At 46.0% G+C, this 18,059-nt stretch overlaps 1 long non-coding RNA gene across 2 annotated transcripts; it reads left to right on the top strand.

Annotated features, from left to right (window-relative positions):
• Positions 1–856: 856 nt before the first annotated feature.
• On the top strand, positions 857–16,924 carry LOC140635914 (uncharacterized). Of its 2 annotated transcripts, XR_012033247.1 has the most exons (5): positions 857–1,413; positions 3,380–3,493; positions 7,492–7,660; positions 11,024–11,110; positions 15,084–16,924. It is a non-coding gene; the product is annotated as an uncharacterized lncRNA (long non-coding RNA). The 2 variants fall into 2 exon arrangements; XR_012033246.1 differs by having other exon boundaries at positions 857–3,493.
• Positions 16,925–18,059: the final 1,135 nt, after the last annotated feature.

Genomic DNA, 18,059 nt, shown 5'->3' with positions numbered 1-18,059 from the left:
TCTCACACATTTAGTTCCAGACACATTTCTGCCTAAATAAATAACTATCTTTAAAGCTCAGTAGTGAAGAGTGTAGACTCTGGAATCAGACTGACTGTGAATCTTGGCTTCACCGTTTTAGTTTTATTATGTCCTTAAGAAAGCTACTTAAACCTTTCTATTCCTGAGTGTCACTGCTGATAAAAAGGATATAAGAACAGCAACCATGTTGAAGAGTTGCTGCCATAAAATACATATAAAATATTGAGAAGGGATCAGAAGGTGAATGCTTAATAAATGGGAGCTATTATTAGTGGTATTGTCACATATACGGGCACACGTCTGGGCTGCCTCTTCCCATTAGGAGACTATGTGATGTCACAACCTGCTGCTGCATCCAGAGTTAATGTCAAAAGGGCCACTTTAATTTCCAATCTCTAGGTAATGTCCATTTGTCCCCTGGTTACATTCCAGTGGACCTAAATGGCAAATTTAATCAATACAGACTTAGAGATTCAAAACTAGAAAATTCTGATAATGAAGAAGTAGAATTAATACAAATCATCATCATGATCCCTCTACAAAATAAGAGGGAGAAGAACATTATAGAATAACTATCCCATCTTACAGGCTACCCTTCAACCTTGCAATACAGGGTGTCCCTTCTGGTCTTCTAAGTACAGCTGCTCATATTTGTAAGTGATAAAACATGGGCAGAGGTCTGAGTAGCCTGTGTCTCCTTCTAAGACTCATTCAGTTCGTGTATGAAAATTCCAGCATGTGTTAAAATAGGACTGAGCATTTAAAACATAGCCTGGTACCTTTAACAAAAAAAAAAAAAAAAAAAAAAAAAAAATAGCCACCTGCCGGTGGACACAGTCACAAAAAGCTGCTCTGTCCTACAAAAGTCAAATCCCACATGACCCATGCTGAACTGAAACATAAAAACCTGAAGTTCCTGCCCCTGCTGCATGGAAGCTTCAACCTCTCTGTGTGTTACTTCGATTCCCAAATGAAAGTCGGTGCCTACTTAAGTTTCTTAGTGTATTAATTGTTGGGGTTTTCAGGTTGATCATTTCTCTCAACCCTTGAGTTCTCACTAATTTTGAATCAAATGAAAAGTAAAAAGTAGAGGAAAACATATGGGTCCAAATGTAAGCTTTTATTTATAATACCGGAGTTGAAGATGTGTGGTTTGGATCTATGGTCAGACTTACCTAAAATCATTCTTTGTTGTCTGTTATGCCTAAAAGTAGAAACTGAGAATCATGAGGCTCCAGGAACCATGGCTCTAAGTTCATCAGAGACCCCACCCCTCATTTGGAAACAGGAGCAGAAGCGAGTGTGCTGTTCTGTGCACAGTTTCAGAAACCCAGAAGGTGTTGAGTCAAGCAAACCCAAGTTCCTGACTCCCGTGTTAAAACACATTAGATGGTCAGTTCCATTTGTTTTGGAAAGAATCGGCTAAAGATATAGAAAGAAGAGCAGAAGCAATTTTTGCTCAAACTTGGGAAATAGTTGAACCTCCTCCTATTTTTATGGAAAAATAAAACCTTGCGGGTGGGGAGAGGATAGTTTGTTAACTTCCTTGGCGGTGGAGTGAATACATTGTTCAGCTGGGACTGTTTGGAATCCTATGGCTCCAAGACCTTGCACTTGGTTTGGTACCAATGCAAAATGTTGCTTATGCCTGACCTGAGGCAGAGGAGACGAGCAAGTTCCAAAGGTCCCTGGGAAAGAAGATGGCAGAGTCAAGGCTGGATATTAGGAAAAGGAAGAGTGCTCCCAAAGCTCTTCTTGGCTTTCCCAAATCCCCTTCATCATCCACAAAGGGGAAGGATAACACAGTATCTTCCAAATTCCTAGGGTTTGTTAGTAGACATAGTGGGGAATCAACATAGCCACCCGGGTTTGGTCCAGTATCCAACTGGTCATCGAGCTGTGAATGACATCTGCTGTATGTTACAGGAGTTCCCCTACCTGGACCTCAAGAAACTTTGGTTCCACGGGAACAGCAGGCACCCACACATGCACATATACACACACACGGCACACCTGGGCTAGGAAATGGGGAGGAGACTTTTCATGCAGTGAGATTCCTGAGAGGAGAACAATGATGGTTTTGTCAAAGCAAACCATTGGGGAAGGTTTAATGGAGGTGACAACATTGCCTGCCAGATTTTAAATGATCCGGGGAAGGAGAATGAGCATGATAGGCAGGGAGTGGGGACAATTTGGAGAGAGAGGACGAATACGTACCTTGTTATTCAGTAGAGAATGAACAAAGTGTGTGTGTGTGTGTGTGTGTGTGTGTGTGTTTGGTGAGGAGGGAGTAAAGGAAGAGGTATGTAAAGATACCAGAATAGAAACACACACACTTTCCCCACAGCTATAAAATCAAGGCCTTTTCGTGCCTTTCCTATCTGACCTGTCTTGGGTATCCATGGTGCTGCGATTAAATTTCCATACTTCGGGAGAACATAAATTCCACAAATGCCTTTTCTTTACACACACAGACTCTCCATACCCATTGCCAACCACAGAAAATGCTGTATTAATTCGATTCAGGAGCACCTTTCCCGATAGCATCTTTTCCAAACTGGATTCCATCTCCTCTTTTCTCCCTTTGATGTTTCCCCCTCAAGGGACTGAGGAGGAAGCAGACCCCTCTGTGGGCTCAAGGGCCCCTTTTCCATTGTTCCTTTGTCTCCTTCCCACTTAACACCTTCCTTCCCTTCTCCCAGTGGCAAGTCCAGCTCCCTTCCCCCTGTGAGAAGTACGCTTGTCCGTATGTGGGGAAGGGGTGGCTCTGTGACAGACGTTCAAGGAGGTGAGCCACCCCATCTTTCCACACCACCTTCTCCTGCTGCACCCTGCTAACTGGCGCTACAGAGGCATCTGTGTTGGTCTCGGTAGGGTCTCTATGAGAGGGGCATTGGCAAATAAGGAACGGGGACTTTGTGGTAGTGATTGTAGGTGAAAATCAGGGGAGACCAGACTGGGATGCAGGGGCGAAGGAGAGCTACATGGGGGAAGTGGGATCTGAACTGCATTTTGGAAATGGGGGGGGGGGTGGATTTTGTTAGCTGTAGAAGAGGAAGATGGAGTGTTTGATGCAAATTTGATGGCGCTTGGGCCCCTGATGATACAGTATTGGAAATGTCGGTAAAGGGTAGAGATGTATTTCACTGCCAAGTTCTTGGCTCAAATACCTTGAGATTTAAGGGTATCCCAAATAGGTTTCTTTCTCCTATATCCCATTCCCTACTGGACTAGCCATCTCACCGTGTCAGGCTATAAAGAGATTTCTTTCAGTAAAGAAAACCTCTCCCTGATTCTCGTGCTTTCTGAAAGGGCTGCTGGTAAGCAGATCCCCTCCCCTCCCTTTTCACCTCCCTAGGATTTTTCCTCCCTCTTCTCTCCAAGTTGATGGGTTCCTGTGATGTAAGAGGGAAAGAGAACGGCTGAGGAGTTGTACACTGTGCCTCTTCATCACCGTCTGGGCAGGGGAAAGGTGAGAGGCTGACTCAGTGGGACACGGATGGGGAAGGGTGCGTGGTTGGTGTGGTTTTAGGAGAGGGTGGTGCTAAATCAAGCGCATCATTCCCGAGGCGCCACCAACCCAAATCAGCTCTCAGTAAGTCTGTGGTAAAGGTTTCAAAGAACATTTTTATTTATTTATTTTTTAAAGACTTTACTTACTTATTCATGACAGACACACAGAGAGAAAGAGGCAGGGACACAGGCAGAGGGAGAAGCAGGCTCCATGTGGGGACCCTGATGTGGGACTCGATCCCCGGACCCGAGATCACGCCCTGAGCCAAAGGCAGATGCTCAATCCACTGAGCCCCCCAGGCGTCCCTCAAAGACCATTTTTAATGATGAAATGAACATCTTTGAAACTATTTAGCAAGTGTTTGAGTAAAATTCCCTTGTGAGAAATGTTTGGCCTCAAGTTCTTGAAAATGCGTCCCCCCCTTTTTTTTGTTCCCAAATGGACAGAAGCACAAACAGCCTCTAATCACAGGGAACACAGCCCTCCCTCCCAGCCTGTAATTATGGTGAGAACCCGGAGAGACTCTGGTTAAGGACTCTGTCAACTTGTCCATTAAAAGAGCTGGAGCTATGTGGGGGTGGTGTGTGTTTTCATTCCTTTTTCTTTTTCTTTTTCTTTTCTTTTCTTTTTTGGTCTTTCCCCTGGAAGAGTTCAGATCACAACCATTTCCAGAGAGGCCGAAACTTTGACACTGATTGTCAGTGGGAGAGCAAATCATTAACAATAACTTTACTACACTTAGGAACAAAATGAATACAGCTTTGATTTGGAGGGGACCAAACTGGCTCTGTGACCTTACTGTTTGCGAGGTTCCTGCTGGTTCGGAGACTGGGTTCGTGTTTGCTGTAGAGTTGCCAGGGAAGACAGAGGCGCCTGGTCCCTTGCTTTGAGGGGACAGAAAACACACTCCAAGCTTTCCTGCCTCTCTCTGGAGCTAATTTATCCTCCACCCTCTTTCTTCACCATGCTCCTATATTTTTCTTCCTGATTCCCCACTGTCCTCAACTTGGGGGCAATGCCAAGTTTCCAGATGAAGTGTTCCTTGATTCTAGAAAAATGGCAATCTGAATGCCAAGGATTAAACCCAACTGGGGAATGCAGGCACTGGAAGGAGAAAAGGATGGAGAAACAGGGTGATCATGGAGCAGGCTAATCTGTGGTCACTCCCGGCCAAGTGTTACCCAAGGAGGAAGCAGCACTCAGTGGCGAAGGGAAAACTCTAAAATTATTTTAATAAGTGAAAAAACCGAACAGGGAGCCAGCTGGCATCTGGTGGCTTAGGTGATGCCTGCCTTTTTTCCTTCTCAAAAATGTCAGATCACTCTGTATCATCTGAGTGGAGTACAAGCTCCTGACCCTGGGGTGGGGGACCGAGGACAATGTAAGTCAAGGCCCCATCCTGCCTTCGCAGGTTAACTTCCTACTGCCCCCCTCCCCGCACCCTGCAGGCCAGCGAAACTCCTTTCCTCGTGCTTTCTAGCGAGAATCGAAGCTTATGTACAAGCACAACTGGGGGGAGACAGCAAGTGATTGCAATTCATAGTAGTCAGAAGTAACTGATCTAATTTTATGTTGTTAAAAACACATTATGAGGGACACCCGGGTGGTTCAGTGGTTGAGCATCTGTGATCCCGGGTCCTGGGATCGAGTCCCGCATCCGGCTCCCTGCAGGGAGCCTGCTTCTTGCTCTGCCTGTGTCTCTGCCTCTCTCTCTCTCTCTCTGTGTGTCTCATGAATGGATAAATAAAATCTTCAAAAAAAAAAAACCCACACATTTTGATGGGGACCATTGCTCTGGATGACTGAATATAAAAGATAAAGTGTCCTAGAGAAGGTGCAGGATCCGTGGGTGACTGATGAACAAACCAGACCACTCACAATTTAGCCTCGGGCCAGGTTGGAATTACAGATTCCTCAAATCGGGAGCAACTTCAAATTTATCCTGCCCATTGTCCACATCCAGGCAGGTTCTGAATTCCCTAGGCAGGGCTGGTCTGGGTGCCACACAAGGGCTACATCCCAGCTACCCTGCGGCAGGGGCCTCTGACAATCTACCTCCTGCTTTATTCGTTTACTAGAAGGCCTTGATCCATATTTAAATGAAAAGGCCTCAATTGTTTCCCACCGTAGTGAAAAAATTTAAAAAGCAGTATTTTTTCCAGAAAGAGATGAGAGAAGGGAAACTCTGAGGCCATCAAGACACTCAACGGGAGAAAAAAAATAAAACCTCCTTTTGCCTCGAGCCCCTCCCCGCACCCCCACAATAATCTGATGTCCGCATGTACCGCAACCGGGTGTTTGTCTTGTAGCCCTCATTGGCTATGCTTCCATCCTTCTGTAAAGTCCCCACTCCCGATTCAATTTCAAATTGAACTCCCTCCCACTTTCTCTTATTCTAGCCCAGAGGAGATGGAGAACAGCTGGTCACCATCTTCCGTATGATAACCCTTCATATGGTGTAATTTTATTTCCTTAAATTAATGACAGCGTGTTGGGTGTCTTCCATCCCAGACACATTTTAATAGATGTTTTTAACATACGGAGGGCCGAGGGAGAGAAAACAATGCCTCTGTCGTGTTTGGGCACATCCTAGATCTGAACATGGCTAAGGTTCAACAAAGCTGGCGTTTTGTGATTGGAGACAAGATTGAGAGGAATTTACACCCCACACCCCCACCCCTGAACCCCTGCAAGCAGTCAGGATGATGTAACCCAGGGCCATGTGCCTTTGGGTGAGGTAGGATGGATTATACAACTCCAAAACCACGAATTCATTTGAGATCAATTATTTACTAACTTGATAATATTACTGCCGTGAGGGAGGAGCCCTGTAGTGAGAAAAATGATTCTCCACTTCCCACTCGACAGCATTTTTCTCGCAAGGCAAGAAAAAATAGCCCTTGGGTGGGTTTGAGCTCCTCGCAGAGCCCCGCTCATCATCGTGGCCGTGTTGGGGAGTGGGATGGCATACTGCGGAAGTGCGGATGTCTCAAAAATTTTAAAAATTGCTCCCCAAGCTTGGAATCTTGGGATTCAACTCCCCCTTCATCTCAACTACATCCGGGTATTAAAGTCTTCGAGCCCCTCTGCTGTGGGCTGACCAAATGTTTGGGTCCCCTGCTCCCAAAATTCATATATGTTGAGACCTAATCCCCCAGGGTGATGGTATGAGGGCCAGTGGCCTTTGATGACAGGTGTTCAGGTCGTGAGGGTGGTGCACCCATGAATGGGATTAGTGCTCTTCAGAAGAACCCCAAGAGGCTGTTTGAGGACACAGCTAGAAGAGGGCTGTCGGTGAACCAGGATCCAGGTTCTCACCAGAGCCAAACCCATGCTGGCGCCTGACCTTGGAATTCCAGCTTCTAGAATTGTGAGAAATAAATTTCTGTTGTTTATAAGCCACCCAGTCTATAGTTCCTTGTGATACCAGTCCGGATAGACTGACACAGCACCTTTCCAGTATTATCCATTTCTTCCCATTCCTGCAGCTACTCCCTTTCACCAGATTTTTATTTTATTATTTATTTAGCTTCCTCAGTGGTCTCCCCTCCTCTGAGATATTGAAAAGCTTTTCTTTGGTTTTCATTTTCTCTCATTTTCTCCCTCCTCCTCCTCCTCCTACTCTTCTTCTTCTTCTTCTTCCTTCTTCTTCTTCTTCTTCTTCTTCTTCTTCTTCTTCTTCTTCTTCTTCTTCTTCTTCTTCTTCTTCTTCTTTTCTTCTTCTTCTTCTTCTCTCTTTCTCTTTCTGTCTATAATTTTTTTCTTGTCCTTTGTCTCTTTTGCTCCTCGGTCTTTTGCTTAAAGCAGACTCTGGTCATGTCATTTCCTGGCCAAAATATGGGCTGCAGGGTTTGTACACTGGCCTGTCATGGTTAATCCTAAAATATCAAACTGGAACATGTAATAGGGCATGTATTGTCATCCCTACTTAAAGATTTGGAAATTGCATATCTCAGAAACTTGAACCGGGTACTGCATAGGACTCCTGCGCTGGATGCTGAGGATAGAAAGAGGCCATCTGTGAACTCAGAGTCTTGAAAAGAAGGAAGACAGAAAGGCAGACAAGAAGGAGCCATTACCACCGAGCATGATATGACCATACCTGTCGTCATGAGCGTGTAGCAGGTGGGGAGAGTCTTCACGGAGGGGGTAAGGATTCTAGAATGGGAATGCTTAAGATAAGTCTATTTTTTTTTAAAGATAAGTCTTAAAAGATGAGTAGAAGCAAGAGCAAGAACCCAGGAAGCCTCCACTTCCAGCCTCACACTCTCTTTGGGTAGACGAGTGCCCAAATGCAAAATTGTTTTCAAATTACCCTCCCAGCTGCAAAGAGCAGTAGGTCTCGTCTCTGTGTTGTGGGAAAGGGCCAGGGCCACAGGCTGAAATATGGAAATGCACAGGTAACTTTTTCAGAAACAATTCAGGGCAAAAGTGGGGAGACAGAAAGTTGCCTCCGAGGCCACCCCCCCACCCTGGCCCCGGCCTGGCGCTGCTGTTTTGGGAGACAGCCGTTGGAGGCCAGGCTCCAGCTGGCGCAGTTCTGTTTGCTGGGTCTGGGCGGCTGCGGTCCGGGCCGGGGAGACAAAGGGATGAATGGTCTGAGGTCTGGAAAGGTGGGAAAAGGGAGGCGGGCAGAGGAGGGGCTGGGTGGCGGGGTGACGGACTAATTGCTTTGTTGGGTGGCAAGGCTTTTCAGCAGCCAAAACAGCTCCTTGCAGGCCCGTTGTTGCTTAAGTGTTTTCACATCATTAGCTCCTGTCATTAATGCCATCAGCTGCTCCCCCCCCCCCCCCCCCCGCCCATTGCTAGACTGGGTCCAGGGCGAGTCACAGACTGGCTCTTGTCTGCGGCTCCCCCTCTCTGCCTTCATCCCCAGCCAGGCTCTGCTCCTCTAAGCTCTCTTTCTCTGGCCATCGGTGCCCAACCTGTTCCTATATTTCATGGGGCCATCTGTTAGGGGGCTCGCTGACGGCTGTCCCTTGCCATTGGGGCTTGGCCTGTTCTGTGGAGGGAGGAGCTGGGTCCTTGGCTCCCTGCATCAGCCCTGAGGCCTTCTCCTGGGGTGACTCCTGTCCTGCCCTCTGACCTGGCACCGCATCTCTGTCGGCTTAGGTCCCTGCTGTGCCCTGGCCTCAGGAGGACACAGGATCCCTGCTTTATCTAGGTACCTCAGAGAGAGTGCTTCTTCCCCTCTCCATCTGAGTATGCCTGGGCTGTATCAGGACCGCCACGGATCATACCGAGAGTCATTAATTGAGAGCTGATAAGTGCCAGCCAGCTAGAGGGCTGGTAGCTGTAGGTGTATTTCCTCCTCTAACAAGGTGGACACAGTGTCACCTCCATTTTACAGAGGAGAAAACTGTCTTAGGGAGGCCGAGAGACTTAATTCAGATCACATTAGCATGACCCCAGTTTTTATGACTTCAAAGTCATGTTCGGAGGTCACTTTGTGTGGCCAATTACTTTATTCCTTAACTGGCCCTGGGGAAGGGTCATAGGAAGGCCAAATTTGGAATCAAACAGAACTCCCACTTTGGGCACTTAAGAGGTGAATGACATTTGACCAATCACTTAACCTCTTTGGTTTTCGGTTTTCTTATCTATCAGATGGAGATTGAAATCGACCTCATTACCATTGTTGAGAGGATCAAATGAGATCATGTATGAAAGTGTCTGTAGAGAGTCTTCAAAAAACAGTAGCATTATGTAGACTGTAATGGCTAATATGGATCACAAATGGGAAAAACCCGTGAGCTTCTAGGTGGTTGTTTTAGTTGAACTATTTTACTTGCATCGCTAGCTCCTCCATTTCACATTTGTGTTTCGTACTTGTTTATCAGCCAGAATAAAGCGGGGTATTCTGTGCTAACAAAAGGGCCCTAAGTCTTACTGGCGTACAGCAACAAAGGTTTATTCCTCCCTCTGGGTGATGTGCCCACATCTTGAGCTGACTGGTGCTCTGACCCAAGGTCATCTTTATTTCAGAACTTGGGCTGAAAAAGCATTCCCTGGCGAGGGTAGCTTGGGTGGTGCTGCCAGAGGGAAAAAGACATGGTGCACCCTTTGAAAGCCTCTGCTTGCAAGTGACACCTGTCATTTCTGCCCCCATTTCACTGGCCAAACTAAGTCCCATGCTCACTGTAGAGCTCAGCAGTGCAGGTGTCCTCATCCTCCCTCTGAGAAGGACACTGAATGGAGTTGAAACCAGAATTTAGCCCCACATGGAGCTGTAATCGACTTGATTTCAATAGTCTCAAAACTTACTGATTTGGGTCTTGGCCTTATATACCGCTCAGATTTGCCCAGGAATGCTGAGGTTTGTTATTGTCAGCTTTGATGATCGGATATATTGCCTAAAATAACAAAATACACTGAGACTTAGTAAAAACATTTTCATTGCTGAAATTCCTGCAGGAAAAAATAACTGCTTTTACATATCAAAAGTCTCCAGCCCCAATCTTTTTTTCCCCCTATTAGAATAATTGTTTTTGTAATTCAATTGTCGATGATGTGGTACTTTTTAGGGGTGTAACCACTGTTTCACAGTGGAAAATAATGCTGAAATAGCTTTTCATTGCCCCTTGTTCCAGCAAAGGGAGAGAAGGTGAGAAGGAGCAGAAGGCTGTCCCAAGAAATGTCATTTTCCCTATCACACATCTTTTTGCCTCCCTCCCTAAGGTGACATTTATCCTTGTTTGGCTTTGCTTACAGTGTTTACTTGTTTGTTTCTTTATTTATCCTCATAGTCTGCTACTAGATGGTCAGGTTCTGGAGGGTAGCAACTGTATTTTCTTTTCTTTTCTTTCTTTCTTTCTTTCTTTCTTTCTTTCTTTCTTTCTTTCTTTCTTTCTTTCTTTCTTTCTTTCTTTCTTTCTTTCTTTCTTTCTTTCTTTTCTTTCTTCTTTCTTTCTTTCTTTTTCTTTTTGCAACTGTACTTTCTCGTTTGTGTCTTTTCTGGTTCCTGGTTCTTGGTTCTGCTTTAAATAAGGTTTCTTGAATTGAACTGGGTGGAGGCAAGAATTACTCCCAAACATAATACAAAAGAATAGGCTATTTTCCCTCTGCTCCTCAGCTAAAAAGCTATAAGAATGTTTTCTCCTCCATAGAAAATAAAGTAGGGTCTTGGTAGCTATTCCTAAGAGTTATGCCTTTAATTGGCCTCAATTTGTTCTTCCTAAGCCCAGTGCCAACTATGCAAGCTGGACGCTAATATGTTTTTCTTTTATTCTCACTCCATCAAATATTTACTCATGCAGCCCACATTAGAGATGGTCTGTGCTCTGTGGGGTGGGGGACAGTTGGCAGGGGGACAGTGAGAAGGAGAGAGGTTTGAGAGTCACAGGCAATTGCAAAACAAGGAAAGAATTGTATACCTTGCTATTTGGGGTAAAAAAAAAAAAAGATAAAATACATGAAGCCCTGATCGAGCCTGCTATATGAAATTGAGAGGAAAAATTTCTTTCTCTGATTTTTCTGGCTGAGCCCTAGGGTCAGTGGAACAGAGCACGATGCTGGCTGGTAGCTGATTTAATATTCAACTTTTGCCTAAACATGAGAGCTGGAGACAAAGGCTAGGTGAGTAGTACACAGAGTGATCGCTTCCCCTCTCTGAACAGCAGGGTTTGAATAAGGAGAATTCTACGGGCTCAGATGATAATGAGTTCGGCACAGCTCCTTTAAGAGTCGCATCGACTGCCTTGTTCACCAAAGCAGTGCTTGGAGTTCAGCACAGAATTCTGAGGACCAAGTGAGCACACGCAGCTCTTCAGGGTGCCCCACCTGGGAGCACGCTCATTTCCAACGCCTGGGATTCCTGGGTGCTCGAGGGGTCCTGGGTCCTCCGCGAATGTGTCCAGACTGCTATGCCCTATTTGCTAGATGCCCCAGTTCTCCTGGAACCCGCCTTCACGATGCCTCCCACTGTCATGAACACATACACGCTCCTCTTTATATTTTTGGGTGTCTGGGCTAGATGAAGTAGAGGAACGCTGCCGTTAAGCTTTCACATGATCTAAAATTATTTTGGCAGCCAGAGACAGACAGGAGTTAAGAGAGGGGCACAAGAAAGGAGGAGTTGGTTTGGCATCTTCTCCTTTCCATTCACATAGTATTTTGTAGTTTCCCAAAGCCCTTGTACATTCATTTTCTCGTGATGGTACAGCAGCAAATAACCCTGCACTGCAATCCAGACACCCGAACTCCAGCCCTACTTCTGACTCTTTTAACTCATTTATTAAATATATTTTGAGTGCCTTCTACACTCTGCAAAGCTCTGGGGGATACAGAAATGAAAAAGCCATCATCCTTGCCTTTGAAAGATTCACCATTTAGTAGAGAAGCATGTAAACACATATAAAAAAAAGGTGATAAAAATACAACGTGATAATGCATGTAAAAGGCATAGTACATGGCTTTGGATATGGACTCAATAAATGTGAACTCTTATTGGCATTATTGCCTTATCATTCTGAAGTACTAACAGAGGTGTGTTCGGTGTGCTATAGGATCACAAAGGAAGGTTTGTACGTGGGCTGTTAAATGTGGGCACGGGGGTGAGCCTCGTGTGGGGGGGTTGCTTTTGACCAGAATCTGAAAAGAAGGATGAGAAATTCATACCTAAGCCAACTTGGGATGGGAAGCTGGGTGGGGGTGGGTAGGGGAGGGGAGACAGTCCCTGTGGCGGGAACCATCTGCCCAGTGCAGGAATGCATGGGGGAGGGGTGTGTGGCTGTGTGTGTGTGTGGGGGGGGATTGGGGGGGGATGGCTTGGCTAGAGTGTAGCAGGAAGCCTGAGTGACGAGAAGTCCACGAAGGGCCTCTTACACTGGTTGAGGAATTTCGATCTTATCTTCTAGGTTGTAGGAATGAAAAGCATTTCACAGATTTCAACCAGATTTTTCATTTCAGAAAGCAAACTCTCTCTGTCCCTGGGTAATCATACGTCAGTGCCCAACTGACAAACATCTCGAGAGCTCAGTTTTCTCGTGTGCAATGGGCATAATGACTGGTGACCTGCTCAGCAGATAAGCATGCTGCATGCATCAAAATGACAAATAGGGTAAAGGTCTCCTTTTTCACGGGGTTACCTTTGTCAGGGCCTTTGCTTCTACAACCTGCCTCTTCCTTTCTTCACAGCATAGCTGTTTCCCGTCTCCTTTGAACTTCTGCAAGCTGTCAGCCTCTTCCTCTGGGCCCTGCTCAAGTTATACCCACTCTCAGAAGAAGTCTTGTGCGTGTGCTTCTTACACAGACTTAGGGGCTTACGACGCCCAGTCTCTGCAGGTCAGGAGTCCAGGCACAGCTTAGATGGGCTCTCTGTTCAGGGTCTCGTAAGACTGACATCAAGGTGTCATCCAGGTCTCGTTCCTTTCTGGCGCTCGCGGTCCTCAAGCTCACGAGGCTGTCGGCACAATTAAGTTCCTGGTGGTTGTAGGAAGGAGCTCCCTACTTTCTTGCTGGCCATCAGCCAGCTGCCTCTCTCAGCTACTAAAGGCCGCCTTCCATTTTCTGCCACGTGGTCCTATCTACAGCATAGGAGCTTTTGCTTCTTCAAGGCAGACAGGAGAGCATCTGCTGCAGCTTAAGATCTCCCTGACTTCTGTCTCCAATCTCTTAATCCTTTCTGAAAGGGCTCACCGGATCAGGTCAGGCCCACCCACACTCAAGGAGAAGGGATTGTACAGGGCATGCGCAGCAAGGGAAGGGAATGGTAGGGGGGACATGTTAGGACTCTGCCTACACACCTTCCCAGATGACCCTGTACAAAAATTCTTGACTTTCTCAAAATTCCTAAAGTTCCCATGTGGTCTGTTACCATCCATTGCATGTAAACACTCATTTGTACTCTGCTTCATATTGCACTTGAGCTGTTGCAGGGTTAGTCTCTCCAACTTCCAGAACCAGAATGATGCATGTGTGTATTTTTTGTAGCTATTTGTCACCCCACTCATTGTTGTGGAGCAGCTTAAAAGATGCTGCTATCTAAAAAAAAGAAAAAAGAAAAAAATTTTATTTGTTTATTCATGAGAACACAGGGAGAGAGGCAGAGACACAGGCAGAGGGAGAAGCAGGCTCCCTGCGGGGAGACTGATGCAGGACTCGATCTCAAGACCCCAGGATCACAACCTGAGCCAAAGGCAGATGCTCAACCGCTGAGCCACTCAGGGGCCCCTTACTTACTTTTGCATCTTGTCTTGAACGTTGTTGTACACATGTTCTTTATTGGCATGTTAATAATGTCCTGAGCAGTGACCTCGCAATGCAAAACTGTTCGAAGGCCTCAGAAGAACCCACCGGAATTCCATGGCACACTATATCTTTGTGGAGGCCGTCGGTGAAGTCCCGTAGATTGGAAATACTGAATTTTGGGGACTTGAGGTTACTGGAGAAACAGACTTATTTGTGAACAGAAATAAATTCTCTGCTTTAAAAACAATAACAACAAACAAACAAACAAAAAAATGTATTCGCTTTCTGCTAGTGTCTGGTGGGAGCCTAACTAAAGCTTAGGTTTGCTCTGATAGGTGATCCAGCTCTATACTCAGTTCCTATTTTTTTCCTTTGGAGACTGAATTTTAAAGGGGAGCGACTTGGTAAGCCCCAAATCAACCTCCAAACATTTTATCTCTCGGGATTAACCTTCCTGAGGAGGTATAGTGTGTTTGGAAAACAAATGTGTAGCAAATGCCGTTTGAGGCAATCCGTGTCCACCCAACTAACCAAGCCTGACAGGTCCTAAGCGATGATAAAGCATATGAACTACTTTCCCCACAGTAAGTGGAGCTTGGAGCTTCTCCTTTGTTAACACTACCTCTGGCTATTGCTCAGCACGATCACTCAATAACTTTTGATGTTGAGTTTGGGGAGGAAAAAAAAAAAGAGTCTTGTCCCTGTTTATTTTTTTCACATTTGCTATAATGGTAGATTGTCAAGACAGGGCCATTAAATATATGCGGGTGCGTGGCCTTGTCCCAGTCAGATCCAAACTCAACCCACCCACATTGTGTATACAGACTGGTGTTTGAAGTTTGAAACTGTCTGTGTCTGTGCAGGGCAGACAGATGTGTGGTGTATAGAGAGAAAATGTATACAATAGCCTGCATTTCAATGTATACACTGAGCAATACACATTAGACATGGCTATTGGGGGAATGGGGTAGCAGAAGGAGGCTGAGGGGCTCCAATCTTTTAGAGCCTAATGACTGGGCTCTTCTGAGCAGCAGAACGTGCTTGGTGGATAGAAACCCATCAATTCCTCCCCGACTTAATGGTTTTATTATCTCCCTAGAGCCACATAGAAGAATCTAGACAATGTGGGATAGTTTGTCACCCGTTCCCAGCTGGTCCCAGTCATACTCTTGGTGTGGTTCAAAGCCACAGACTCCGTGCCAGCCGGGCATGCCCCGCACCTGCCGAGGGAGCATGTTGGTGGGCTGGCCGGCCAGGGAGAGAGGGGGGTAGGACATAATGAAGACTTTATCAGAATGCACAGGACCTGGGAAATGAAAGCAATCCCAGAGATGGTCTCACCAAATCTCTCATTTTGCAGACGACAGTACCACTGACATTCGGACAAGCTACAACAGCTTACTCAGGATCCAGTCATCAGATGCTGGCTAAGTATAGACTAGAGGCCGTCTTCTCTGATTCCTTGCCCCGACTGATGCTCTTCCACGATCACTCCTCACTCATGTGGAAATGATGTGGGGCCACGTGTTCCCCAGGCAGAAACCCACGAAAGATGTCACTTGCTCCACGTGGCGAAGCAATTTTCATGGGACAAAGGAAGTTTCTCCTACTTACCCCCTGGCTTCGCCAGGAGTTCCCCCACAGTGCTCTGTGCCTGGGCTTCAGACTTGGGGACTTACTAAAAGGCAGTTGTCTCCAGAAGGGCTGTCACCTTCATACTTATTTAGCCTCGGGCTGAATGATGCCATCGGATTCTCTTCGGAGACAGAGAAGGAGGAAGGCAGGGAACCCCTGAGCATCTCAATGAGTGGGGAGGAACTGGAAAGAAGGTTGGTATGAGGATGGGATTGGAGGACAAATTTCACTGAGTCATGGGCTTTCTGGGCTCTCAGCCCAAGAGTGAAAGCTGTCCCATGGGGTCCCCCAGGGTGCAGGGAAGGGAGGGAAGGAGAGGCTGTAACAGATTGCACAAACGGCCTGCTGGTCCCTCCCTTCAATCTGGGTTGCCTTTGTGATGTGCTTGGGCCAATAGAATGTCGCAGAAGTGAAGTTGTGCCAGTTTGAGCTCAAGCCAGGAGAGGCCCTGCATTCTTCTTTCTCTCTTGGGGTATCTGTAGCTGCTGTCATGTTGACAAACCCAAGCTAGCTCTCTGGGCATTCGGTGACCACGTGGAGCAGAGAAGAGCCATGCCAGCTACAACTTCTTAGACCTTTTGACCAACAGCTTACTGTTGTGGGCTGAACCGTTTTGCCACCCGCCCCCCCAACCCCCGCCCCGAAATATGTATGTTGAAGTCCTGGCCCCCAGAATCTCAGAATGTAGCTCAATCTGGAAAAGGTCTTTAAAGAGGTTATTAGATTAAGTTGAGGTCATTAGATTGGGCCTGAATCCAATACAGCCAGCATCCTTATTGGAAGAGGAAATTGGGACATAGACGTGTGTGCACAGAAGGAAAACCAAGTGAAGGCACAGGGAGAAGATGGCCGTCTACAGGCCAAGGAGAGGGACATCAGGAAAAAAAAAAAAAAAAAAAGAGCAACCTTGCTGACATCTTGATATTGGACTGCAAGCCTCCAAAATTGTGAGGAAATATATTTCTCTTGTTTAAAGCACCGAGCCTTAGTAGTTTAAGGCAAACCAATATACTGGCCTGGCAGTTAATCATAGATGCATGTACCAGTTTCTCTAACATCAGCCAAACCTGGCTCAGGGTAGCAGAACCACTGAACGGGTCCCAGCCCAAATTACCCACCCACAGAACTGTGACATAAACAGGTGGTTGTTCTTTTAAGTCTCTGGGTTTCTGAGTGGTTTTTTTTTTTTCTCACTGTAGTAGATAGTTGATATGAAGGTTAAGATGCACCAGATGTCCTGCGGCAAATGCATGCATGCTGAGTTGGCCCACAGAGCTTATAGCATCTCCTCATTGGTCCCTGTGGGGGGTGTGGGCATGGAAGCCTTTACAGAACAGGGTGGGTGGCTTAGGCAGTTAAAACTCTGCCTTAGCCCCGGTGGTGCAGCAGTTTAGCGCTGCCTGCAGCCCAGGGCGTGATCCTGGAGACCTTGAATCGAGTCCCACATCAGGATCTCTGTATGATGCCTGCTTCTCCCTCTGCCTGTGTCTCTGCCTCTCTCTCTCTGTCTCTGTGTCTCTCATGAATAAATAAAAAAAATCTTAAAAAAAAAAAAAAACCTCTGCCTTTAGCTCAGGTCATGATCTCGAGGTGCTGGGATTGAGCCCCATGTCCGACTTCCTGTTGGGGGGTGGGTGGGGGTCAGCTTTCCCTCTTCTTCTGCTCCTCCTCCTGGCTCATGCTCTCTCTTTCTCTCTCTCAAATAAATAATCTAAGAAAGAAAGAACAGAGTTTACTCTGTATTGATTTACCCCACTCATCTTTTCATCCCAAACACCAACACCATCAGCAAGAAGAGCTGAGTTATTACTGCTGCTCTGCTGTTCTCTACCCTTTCTAGGATGTGCTCACTGTCACCTGGTATAATGAGCTTAATGGAGAGTCAGACAACTTACCTAAGTTGTGCCAGAGTGACCGTCAGAGGCTGTGAGTCAGGACTGCTCTGGGAAGAGTGGCATGACGTGGTGGTGCAGGATACTGCACATCGATACTACATGCTTCCGGATTATATTTTAGGTCTGAGACTGCGGTGTCTTTTGAGGAGGTCTTCAAACTGATGTGTCCTCGTGTATGCAATCTAGATAATAATATGTACTTAGAGGGCTGGTGTTACATATGAGGCATTCCTATGGTGGAGTGCTCAACTGCAAGTGTCCTAGAGTTCTGTACATGGTCGACTGTCAGTGTCCGTTTTCTTTTTTCTCTAGTCTGCCACCATTGAGAGGCTCACATTCGTTTATTTGCAAATGCTTGTTGAGTTGCTAACAAGTGCCAGACGCTATTTAGGCTCTACTAAGACAGCAGTGAGCCAAACAGATAATGATAATGTCCCTGCTCTAATGGAGATTAAATTGTATGGGAGGTTTGAACAGGTTAAAAGTTCTCTCTCTCATCTATCATCTATCTATCATCTATCTATCTAATCTATCATCTATCATATCATCTATCACGTCTATTATCTATCTATCAATCATATCTATCATCTACCTATCATCTATCATCTATCTACCTACCACGTATCTATCATCTATCATCTACCTATCATCTATCTATCTATCATCTATCATATCTATCATATAATACCTATCATCTATCATATCTATTATCTATCTACCTATCATCTATCATCTATCTATCTATCTATCTATCTATCTATCTATCATGTATCATATCTATCATCTATCAATCATATCTATCATCT

The sequence above is a fragment of the Canis lupus genome, chromosome 6 (genome assembly GCF_048164855.1).
Source record: "Canis lupus baileyi chromosome 6, mCanLup2.hap1, whole genome shotgun sequence".
Classification (NCBI taxonomy): Eukaryota; Metazoa; Chordata; class Mammalia; order Carnivora; family Canidae; genus Canis; species Canis lupus.
The sequence above is the reverse complement of the archived record's forward strand: the minus strand, read 5'-3'. Positions and strand labels throughout refer to the sequence as shown.